This window comes from Capsicum annuum, chromosome 9, assembly GCF_002878395.1.
Source record: "Capsicum annuum cultivar UCD-10X-F1 chromosome 9, UCD10Xv1.1, whole genome shotgun sequence".
Lineage (NCBI taxonomy): Eukaryota > Viridiplantae > Streptophyta > Magnoliopsida > Solanales > Solanaceae > Capsicum > Capsicum annuum.
In genome coordinates, this window is record NC_061119.1 from 57,389,729 (window position 1) to 57,402,105 (window position 12,377).

Consider the following 12,377-nt stretch of genomic DNA (forward strand, 5'->3'; position numbering starts at 1 on the left):
GACAAAAAATCCACCATAAACTAAGGGATGCATTTGGCACTAGATCAATGGTCAAATTTGAATATGGAGACCCTGTTGAATACATTGAAAAACTAGAGTAGTATATCTTTCAAGGTAATTCCTATAGTTCCCACAGTTAAGAGGCCAAAAGGAGCTTCATAACTGCAGTAGATCTGAGGTGGATTCAGTGACACTACTGGTCACTAAACTAGAGGGAAAGATAGGTTTGAAGGCACCATTGGAGAAAAATCTAAAGAGAGGTTTTTTTTTTATGTGTGGGGGGAAGTGAGGTGAGGGTTAGTCAACTTGATAATGCCTAAAATAACTTTGGAATTACTTAGCAGTTGGAAGAGAATTGGTAACATAGAACGGAAGGATATCTTATGGAAAACTATTCTAGCATGCATATGGTGGACTCTATGGAAGAATTCATCATTTATTAGATGATGAATCTTTTGGTGTGAATACAATGTTACCTTTATCTCAAAAAATGTTTTGTAGTAAATTGTTCTTATTAAGTTCAGAGTGATCTACACAGAAGAGGGAGGTGTACCAACAACTATTAGGAGACATGAAAGGTGCTAATCTAACTGGAATAAATTTGCATGTTCTCGAGGAAGAGCTACAAATGGAGCAAGAATTACGACTAGGTTCTCGAGTGATGTTAACTGTCAAAGGTGTAGAGTGCGCTAAGGGAAGAAAAATGAGATTTGGTTAGATTAACTTTAAATATTAGGAGGCATTGGTTGTAGTCGCAAATAGTCAGAAAAAATGAGATGAAAAGAAAGGAAAAAACATTTTCTAGAGTTTTTCATTGCCAGTTGGTATGATTTTGGTAATCCTTATCATGTTAATCTACTATAGAAGAAGGAAGAAGACTTTAGAACTTAAAAAGACAGTTAAAATGGATAAATCATTTTGTTAAGAGAGTAAATTATTTACTTATCTATTATAATATAAATAACACATTTTGTATAAACTATAAAATCTCGCTAAACATGAAGTTTTAGTTGGTGAAATAAAAATATACCTAAAGTTGGAATTCTGTTGGAGTTCTTTTTCCGCTACATCATTAAAAAAAATGCAAATTTAGATAGGAAATGTTACATATTTTATATATTTAATGAATATAAATTAAATAGAACTTATCATATAAATTTTTGTTACTTCTAACCTTGACAGTGATGGGCTAACAAAAAGCTGCATTTTCTTAAGCATTTCCTCTTGGTGTGCTTCTATATAGTATCCAATTGAGAATTTAATGCTTTAATCTGCAATTGTTGGTCTTGTATCTATGATTGTTGGCTTTCTACCACAGTTTCAGCTGCATTTAATCATTTTTGTAACTCATTTGGGCACTAACAGCTTCCTGTTTCGCCTTTTTGAGGGAGTCTTCTAACTCTGCCATTCTTCTTTGTGTTTCCCTTGTAGTATTAGGTTTAGGACCATAACCATGGCCTTTAGGACCATAACCAAGACCTTTTATGTACTCCAACTTTGTACCAAGTACATCATCCACAATTTCATCAATAGTCATAGAAGACTCTCCAGAAGTATATAGAGCTTTCAAATCTGTGATGTTGTTCTGCATAAATAATAAGACAAAAAACGAATACGTGAAAAATATTAATCATACAAATGCAATGGTATTTTACTAAAATATTAATTTCTTACATAGTTTGTCTCAGCTTCTTCAGATAACCATCCCTTTTGACTCGTGTAATGAGTATGCTTGTAGAACTCAATTCTGTCAGGATCTATACCTTCATGTTCCTTTTCTCCCTAAATAACAAGAAAACAATATGAAATAGTATTTAGAGGTATCTGACTGAAACGAGATACAACTTACATACCTACTCTCTTATTTATCAAACAACAGAATATTAAATAGTATCAAAGTATCATTAGTAAAAATAATTAAAACGGTATAACTTACAATTTCAACACGAGCTACTATAAGCACTTTTGATCCCATGAAATGATTATATTTAAGCTTAGTTAGATTGACCTTGTTTAATTCGCATTGTTTCTCCAAAGAAATTAAAAACATCATAACTTAAATAATGAGAATAACATGAATATAAATTACCTTGTGATCTGGACCGTTCCACATTTCAAAAGCTTATTCCAATTTTTTGAGGTCAACTGTTCAACTTCCATTTTACGAGCTTCTTCCACGGACCGTGCACTTTCAAATTTTTGTTTTAACTTGTAGCGCCATTGTCGGGTTCTATTTTTTAGAATATCCTTACAGTTATCTTTCACATAATGCTCGTCCAAATTAATGTCAAACCTCTCCTAATTAAAAACAAATAAGTATTGAAGAAATACACAAAACAATTAAAATCCGTTTTAGATTTAAATTATAATTATAACATCTGCTAACATGCTTAGTACCTTAAAAATCTAATGCCCTTAAAAACATACATTGCAGTTCAAGAAATTTATACCCGTGATTTGAGATATCTAGGTTCAGATTATAGTCCTTTTTAAGATACTGGATTCAAAATTATTAATTTATTCATATTAAATAGATTTTTAGAGTTTGGATCAAAGTTTCTAGGATTGGCCGAACCTATACCATTGTATTTGGCTCTGGCCCCGATTACCTATGGTGGTTTATTGATTTAAAAAACTTTGGTCTATATTTAGTTGTCATACTTGAACTATGTAAATTTTAGTTGATTGATAAATTTTAATAAAAATGAATGACAACTGAAGTTGGATTACTTAAATAAATAGTTAATGTGATAATAGATTAATTTAAGATTAGCATAAAGGCAGAATACAGATCTTGATTTTCAAACTAATGTTATAAGTCTCATAAGATGGACATATTTTGATAGACATAATGGAAGTCACTTGGACTCCTATCTAGTAGGTAGTCAAAGAAAGGTATTTTATCTTGACGTCTTCAGAATGCATAGGAACCTAGTAGTCTGTGATTTTGGAAACTCTGAAGTCTTAGTTCAAAATATGTGGACTTGGAATTGGACAAGATAATACCATTTGAAGGATTAACAATTGATTTAAAATCCAAGTATTGCATGAAATTCACCTTAGTTACTTGTTGAATACAAGAAACTATCAACATTTATTTCATCTGTATCTTAAAAATATGATAGGTCTACTACGTATTGAGAAGATATAGAGGCTTATGTGATGTTAGACCTTTAATTTTTTATGTGATGGTCAGATTCTATCTACATCAACCATCTGAGCATACTAATCTGATGTTTAATAAATTAGTTTCAAGTTCTATATTTTGCAGCCCAATAAGCTGACATGCAACCCTCAAATGACAAGTCAAAAGTATATGTAACCTTAAGAAACTCTTGACATTATTTGTGTACTTTATCACAGTTGCCCCAAAATAATATTGCTTTAAGGTGAAAATAGAGTAATTTCTAGTGGTCATTTTTCTTCGTCAAATCACTACTCTACTCTAACCACTTAGCATGCAGTTAAAGTATTTCAAATCAAACAATAGGAAATCTTAAAAATAATCTAACTGTGTAAGAAAATAAACTACAAATAGTACAAACAAGGATACTTTAAAGTTGAATGTTGCTTTGTTTTTACCTCTTTTAAGATGATTGTCCGAGGAAGAGCATTTGCATAATACGCTTGATACATCTTTCAAATGTGTAATTTTATTTCTCACATGGTATACACATTCTTGTTAAAAATCTCATTCCACAGGGGTCATTAAAAGGTTGGATAACATAAGGAGGAAATTATTATGGCAAGAAAACAAAGAGATAAAAGGCTTTCACCTGGTAAACTGAAAATCAGTAGCAACTGAGAAGAAGAATGGAGGTATGGAAATTTTTATGGTTGTCAGGTAGAGAAGGATATGTCGTGGTGGAAAAATGGCAGAAAAGGTATATTTAAGCAGGCGCAGCATACACGTTGATGGATCAACCAAGTCTGTAGAATCCTACCTGCTCATGGAAACAAATTTGGAAATGCAAAATTCCCAATAAAGTTTCATGTTCAGTGCGGCTGCTACTGACTTCGGATAATGTAATGAAAAAGGGGATAACCTTATGTTCTAGGTGTTTCCTATGGGGAAACCTCAAAAATCGTAAACCATTTATTTCTACACTGCAAACATACTTAGAACCTATGAGAATATTTTTTATCCTTAAAAGGCATTGGACTATGCTGGGGGGAGTCACTAAAGCTCTAAAAAGATGGGAGGAGACAGACCTCCATACTAAATACAACACTAAATGGAGAATTATCCCTGCTTCAATATAGTGGGTGATTTAGAAACAAAGGAACTGTAGGTTTCTTGAGAAATATTAAACTAAATTGCATTTTATTATGTTTTTGGTGTAATCAGTTATACTCAAATGACACTGTAATCAGTTATACTTAAATGACACTGTCACTATAATTGATGTTTTAGAGTCAATATAGATATAAAACAGTGGAGTTTTGAGTACATATGTATATAAGATGTTAGTACAACCCATGTACTCATGTGATCTACCAAATATAGTTATTATAAGTAATAAAACAATGTGCTTACATTTAACTCAAACTTCCAAATAGTCTTTATAAGTTGTATGCCCGTTTTTTTAGCCCCTCAAATAGTCTTTTAATTTATATCCATATTAAATAGCACTTGGGCACCACCGGGGTGAAAAAAAGTACTGTTTGTCATGTAATAAATCCTAAAAGAGTGTAGAATACTTACGTGGCATGTAATTAGTGCTGCATCTTTATCCTATCTTGTAAGTTCCTTCCACTTATTTGGAAGTGGAAGAAAATTTCAAGCTATTAACCCTAATTTATTGGATAGTTTGGTTGATTGAATTGGCTTTGTTGGACTTCCTTTACCAATTAGGATCTTCATTTTCGTCTTGATTCCAATAGCCTTCTTTATTTTTTCAAGACGTTTCCCTCTAGTTTTGCCATGACCTTTTCTGAGTCTAGCGAAATCATCTGACGATGAAAAAACATCAATTCATCTACCACCTAAGTCTAAAATTGACAGAGTATATATATATATATATATATATTTATAAAACAACAACAAACCACATTGATTAGAAAAGAAGTAAAGAAAATATCCAGTCTGCTTTTGATAAACTACTGAAAAAGAATAATTAAGATGCAACAATAGTTTTAAGCCTCTTTCAGTATTGCCCTATACTAGATAGTAAAATATATTCCAAAGCACTTAAAGTACTACAACATAGAAATAAGATGAACCTCACAAAATTAGTTTGACAGTACTAGACCATCTACATATCATCTACACATTTTCATTGCACAGTTAATAGAGAATAGAAGAGGTAGAGTGTGTACTATTTACATACAGGTTTTAATCTTTTATTAGTAGAAAACCTTATTATTTCTTTTTGCATGATTCGTGACCTCCCTTCTGTAATCTGGATTCACCATAACACCACTCGACTTTTTGCTCTGGCAGCTTCTTTTATTCTCATTTTTGTAACTCAAGAATTTTGTACTACTCCCCTGGATGTCTTTGCAAATTGACTTCTGGATCATACCCATTCTCACAACAACATTCTCTAATAAAAAAGATTATTACCGAAGAGGGTTACAACTTTGTTCTAAATTTTTCTTGTGTGAAAATGATTTTGACACCACAAATCATCTCTTTGAAAGCTAAAAGTTACATACCAGATTTGCCCCCTGAGGGTAAGCTCAATTTGGAAAGGTTGAGAAACTCTTTATTAAGTCATGGTTTGAGCCCTGCGCGAAGGGAACTAACTTTGGTATTTAGGAGGATGAGGATAGAGGGGCAGACCTATCATGCCTCAGTTTACAGGGACAGGCTCCAAAATTTCTTGGTCATAAAGAAAAAGTCACTGGCCAGAATTGGCAACTTTTTCTCCTAAATTAAACGAATCGGGTAGCTATGCCATAAAATATAGAGTTGTTGACACGTGGGAATAATACTGGAGGTACTGCTAGACAAAAAAATAGTGGCAAATACCTGCTTGAGTAAGGTGGATTGTGTGGAAGGAGAGAAACAGAAGATGCTTTGAAGGAACCCCCAATACTGTCAAGAAAGCCAAGATTGCCTGTCCTTATTTTAAATTTTAATTTTGGTGGAAAATCATCTCCTAGATGATGCTCAATCTCTCATAAATATTATAGAATCCTTTTAAGAAGAGAAAAAGGATTATTTTATTTCTTTTGAAATGTGTCACTATGATTTGTGCAAAACCTTTGAGATGATGGTTTACAATTACCTTTCTCAACGACAACAAAAATGTGTACCATACAAGAAAAGAAGAAGAAAAAGTATAAAGGACATCTAATGAAAACATCTTGACTGCAAATTAAGAGGCAGTCTAAGCATCCAACATACTAAGAATCCTCTCACCTAACCGTGAAAGTCAAAAAATCCCTCAGCAAGTTCATCTAAAAATGATATCAGGTGATTTCAGACCAACTTTTTCAAAGACATGTCATGATCAAAGTAATAGTACTAAGCAAGCAAAACTAGAATAGATATTCAAGAAATTGCAGTGTTTCAACAACTAGATATGGCTCTTTTATACTGCTTATTGGCAATTTAAATCCATATCCTTGGGGTTGGGGGTGGAGGATGGGGGGATGGGGGTAGGGAGGTTTGGAAAGAGATTTTTTTTTAGGCAACAGAAAGTATCTTCTATCTCCTCACTCCAACTAGTTCCAGATAGAATAAATTTTCCTCAAACTTACTCTTAAAGAAAATAATAACCTAGTAATTTGACCAAGTATTGGACCAGGCACTTCAAAAGACTTTTTTCCACTGGCTTCAACTTGACGAATAACTAAATAATCTAATCCTAATAGATGTAGTTGAATTTATTACCTGTATTAACAACAGGGGTAGGGCTTGATTCATCCAGTGATTGAGTTGCTTGAATAGTTTCCCCCGAAGTGTAGTTTGCCTAAAGACACCTCCTTTTAGTGCCATTGATTTGCAAAATTCTTCCTAAGCATATTATGTAATTATAGTACATAATAGATATAAAAATTCCACTATTTAACAAACGAATAGTTAATAAAAACACCAATCGTTGACAACTAAAATAAGATCTGAAAAAGAACATATATTAATTTGAAAATAGCATGTACCATATAACCTTATATTGTATACTAATAATTAGCTCATCCATAACTAGGTAATAAAAAGAGGCTCAAGGATCTTTATAACTAATATGCTGCAAGTTCCTATCAAAAGAAAATGAACTGTAATCTAATATACATGCACCATCAACATGCAACTTATAGGACATTGATTAAATTCAGTACAACAATGATGTGGCTATGTTCCAACATATATAAGGCTATTATAGGAACCTGAATTCCATGTTATGATTTAGCAAGTTATAAGTTAAAGTATTCTTTCTGACATAAAGCTCAAAGGTACATGGTTCAGGTTCAACTAGAGGAAACAACTGGAAGGGTCAAATCTTGTCACTTTATAATCTCATGAAAGATACATGTTTGTCAAAAGCAAAGGAGAAAACTTTCTGAAGACAGTTTCTCCTCAACGTTTGCATCAATCAATGCGCTGCCCTTCTTCATCTAAAGCAACATCAATACGCACAGTACATAGACTATCTATCATCATAGACAACAATGGTGTTCAGAACTATTTCTGTACTGATGATAAGTCATTTTAGCATGTTAGATTAGCTTTTCTTCTTTTCAAGAATGACAGGACATGAAGGCACAACATATCCCCTACCTATATTCCTACAAATAATTGATTTGAGGGTGAATTTATTCTCGTACTTAACTTTTCCAAGTACTACACAAAAGCTGCAAAACATGTAAAACTTATATTTTCCCCTTCATATCAGAGCACATATAAAGTGAAGATGACCTAGGGTGTATCTGGTAGCATAGAAAATCTTCTCTTGGAAAATATTTTTTAGAAAAGTAAGTATTTTTTTTCCTTATTTCTTGTATTTGATATGTAAGTAAAAAATTATTATTCTTAAGAGAGTTATATACAATCTAGACATATATTATACTAAGATACGGTAAAGAGCTGCGGTGGTTGGGGATGGGATCTATGGGATTGAGGAATTTTGATGTGGTTAATTGTTTTGTTTGAATTCTGTGAAATATAACTACAACAATAACATATATGCCCAGTGTATTCCGAAAAAGTGGGATTTGGGGAGGATGGAGTGTACACAGTTCATACCTTTACCTCAGATTAGGAGTACAAAAAACAAGAGATAGAACCAAAACAATCGATAGTAATAAAGAAAAACTACTAGAAAACAATTGATCTACATGAAATAACAGACATCAAAAAAATTTCAAGAATAAGAAATTATAGGCATAGCACTACAACTACTACTACGAACAATAAGACAAAGTACTCCTACCTACTAGCATGGACACACTTGTAAAACTTGTTTCCATACTAGCACTACTTGATAAGTAATAACTTGGAAATGGTGAAGAACTTCGATATATGAGATTTTCCTAAATAAATACAGAAGATCATTGATAACAATTATACTACCTGCACAAGATACCAGTAAAGCTTTGATACGAGTGAAGCTTCGATATGAGTAAAGCTGTCTTAGCATTTGCATCAATCGACGTGCTGCCTCTTTTTAGCTAAAGCAACAACAACACGCATAGTACGCTGTCTATCTATCATGAAAGACAACAATAATGTTCTGTAATGCCCTAAGTCAGAACCCTAAATGCTACACGGTGCTCATAATCTTGAAGGACCACAGGCTAACCCATGACTGGTACCTGCTGCATTAACTAAATGATAATACTGTAATATGCAGAAATTAGGCAGAAAATATACCATAATGTTCAATACTATAATAAAATTGAGTACGGTATAGTGATACCAAAACTAAAATATCTATCTGAAAATACTTCTAGTCTAAAAAGCCTCTAAACTGTCTAACTGTGGAGTTAATGGGACAAGTCCCCAACTAACTCCAACTACTGAAAGTGAACTGATAACTGAAATACTGAAAGAAAACAATCATGTCCTCGAACTATAAATACTCACCGCTAACTTTGACTATTGAAATTCTGAACTGCTAAGGGTGCTCGAGAGCCCACGCATCTGAACCTATGATATAAGACATCATAGCACAAAAGAAAAGGATGCGTCAGTACTTTGAATATACTAGTATGCTCAGTGAGGTAGGATGAAATACATGAGTTCATATGCATGAAAAATACTAACTGAATATCATGAATATGACTGAATGAGAGTACATGCATGAATACGTATACTGTAACTAAAATCATAATAACATTGGATACTGAATCTGAATACTAATTAACTAAAATCTGAGTATACTGATACTGAATTATTGATAACTGAATGACTATATCTGACAGTCTTTATTTTATGGAACTATACTGAGTTTCGTACTGAGCTGAGTGACTGTGTCTGACAGTTTTGAGTCTGTAGAACTGAACTGAGTTATATATTGAGACTGAATCTGAGACTGAGACTGTGGGATGTAATCATCTAACCGACATGCCCCTTCTATAAATAATTTGGGGTCTAACCTATTACCCCAGTTGGAAGGGTGTCAATACTGTGCCACGTGTAAAGATAAGTTGTGAGTTAACCCTCTCTGACAAGAAGCTCTTCCATAAACCCTCGTTGGTAAGAAAGCTCAAATGAGATATATCAACCCTATTCTAGTAGGGAGATATCTCAACGTACGCTGGCTACGTAGTTCTGGTATGCAAGGATTGCTTCTAAGGAACATACCCTCCACTGGCAGGTGAGCCCTCATCCTTGGGTTCACTCGGTACTGAATCCTACTCCCAACTGAATAGACACAGGACTAAAGTCTAAACTCTACTAGGTTGGGCTTAACTTTTACTAATCGTACTATTTGAATGAACAAAGATAAGTTCACAGAGTTCCATGGACTGATAGAATACTACTGAATTTCGTTAACTAATTGAGTACCACTGAGTTTTGAAATAAATATTGTGACTAACTTATGAATACTACTGAGATTTTCCTGAGTTTTGTAACTAACTGAAGCTCTAGGTAAACAGCTAAGGTTTTGGGTATTGAATACCTCCAGGACTCGATAGCATGAAAGGTAAATCATAGAATAATCTTGAAAAGCATAATCATGTGCACTTGTTCACAACTCATTCATGGAAACATTTAATCAAACACTTGTGTGATACAATTTGCACATAAGATAACATAACATGATCTCTTTCCCTTATTAGTTCACATGAGATATTCATCAAGCACTTGGTGAGCATACATATGCACATAATACTAAACAACAAGTAGACATCATAATTCAAATTCCTATTGAAATTTCAAGGGTTTTACATGGGTCCTCATGATATTACATACATGTCAATTAAACTCACATGAAACGTATCATAAAACATGGATTGAAATCCTAATTAATCATTATAAATATGGATATAATCAAACCCAACATGGAATTCATGAAATCCATAAACTTGAAGTTCAAAAATAGGTTTTTGGACTCCATGGGTGGAAGGGACCCTTGGATGAATACTTCACATACCTTGATTACTACTTTTAAGAAAATTGAAGTTAGTAATTGAGACTTAAATTCTTGAACTTGATGAGGATAGGGCTTGCTATTGAGAGAGTTTATGAGTAAAGAATGAGATTTTTTCCCTACAGACTGATCAATTTCATGTTAAGGCTGAATAAGGGTGGGGAAAATGACCAATTTTCCCCCACAACCCATATTAAAATAATGTTAAATAGGGTTGTCCTCGCATCGCAACCCCTTCTTAGGTCAAGTAGCCATCGCGATGTGACCCCTACTCGGGTCAAGTAGCCATCGCAGAGTGACCCTTACTTAGGTTGATTGGCCCTCGCGACACGGGGCTATCACGACCCTTCACTGGTTTGGGAGTCCAAACTCACCCTTATGCTAGTTTGAAAAATTCAAAACTCATCTGAGATGACCTACAAGTGACCATGATCATGAATCAATTTAAAAATCAACTAACTAAGGCTGGGAAGGTTGGAAATAAAATCGTCCAAATTTGGAAGACTAAAATAATTCTAAGTCTTGATACTTAGCTAAAAAATTTGAAGTCTGGGACCCCCTTAAAAAGTTTAAAGGAGTGAGTTAAGATAAGAATTTTGTGGGGTCTTACAATATCTCCCCTTTGGGATCATTCATCCTCGAATGAGACTGACTAAGATGGGAGAACTGATAGACTACAAGTACGTATTAGACATATACAACTAAAACATGATTTCATGGCTGAGACTACTATTATGCTGGAATTTCTTACTAAACATGCATATCTAATGCATGATTTTGGGACTGATATTACTGATAAGTTGAGTTTATATATATTGAACATGCATGTCTGATGCATGAGTACATGACTAAACATGATTCATGAGTGCATGACTGAATATGCAATGGTAACTGAAACCAAGTTCGTAAGGAACATCTGAGCATGGAACTGAGTAAGTTTTTAAGGAAAACTAATACCTTGAGCTGAGTCTGAGTTAGTGGAGAAGAGGTAAGGATACTTGGTCTATATATGTGCTCCTGCTTCCCAAGTAGCTCCCTCAACAGACTGATTCCGCCAAACAACTTTGACTAGAGGGACTTCTTTGTTCCTCAATCTGCGAATTTGATAGTCAAAGATTTCGACTGGAACCTCTTCATAAGAGAGATTGTTCTGGATATCTATGCCCTCTATCGGGACTACAACTGTTGGGTCACCTATGAATTTCTTAAGCAAAGAGATGTGGAACACTGGATGAACCAAAGCTAAATTTGAAGGTAAGTCGAGCTAGTAAGCTACCTTTCTGAAATGGCTGAGAATTTAGTTAGGACCGATATATCGTGGGCTGATTTTCCTTCTTTTTGCTAACCTCTTTACTCTTTTCATAGGAGAGATTCTCAAGAATACCAAATTAACTATCTCAAACTCGAGATTATTTATTGAATACACATGAACGGGAACATGAGAACATAACTAAGATTGAAACGTGATATAGGAACTGATTATTATGAATAGAACCTAGCCACTAAATACATGGCTTACGGATGAGAATGGAACTTGAGGGTCCACCTATGAGTACCCACTACTCTAAAATGGATTCATTACGTGAAGAAAAGATGGAAGGTTTAGGTCATAAAAACTTGGGGGTTATAGTACATCCCCCCCTTGGGACATTATGTCCCCTGAAGAATGCTGACTTGGCTGAGATATTAAGGAAAAACTAAGATGATGCACAGGGCACCTATAAATTAAATCGTGACTGTATATGGGGGATCTGAAACTGAGGCATGACACCTCAAGGTTTCTTGATTTTGGATAGTTACTTTCATGAGATTTTGGATAGTGCGGCTAGATAGAAAGAT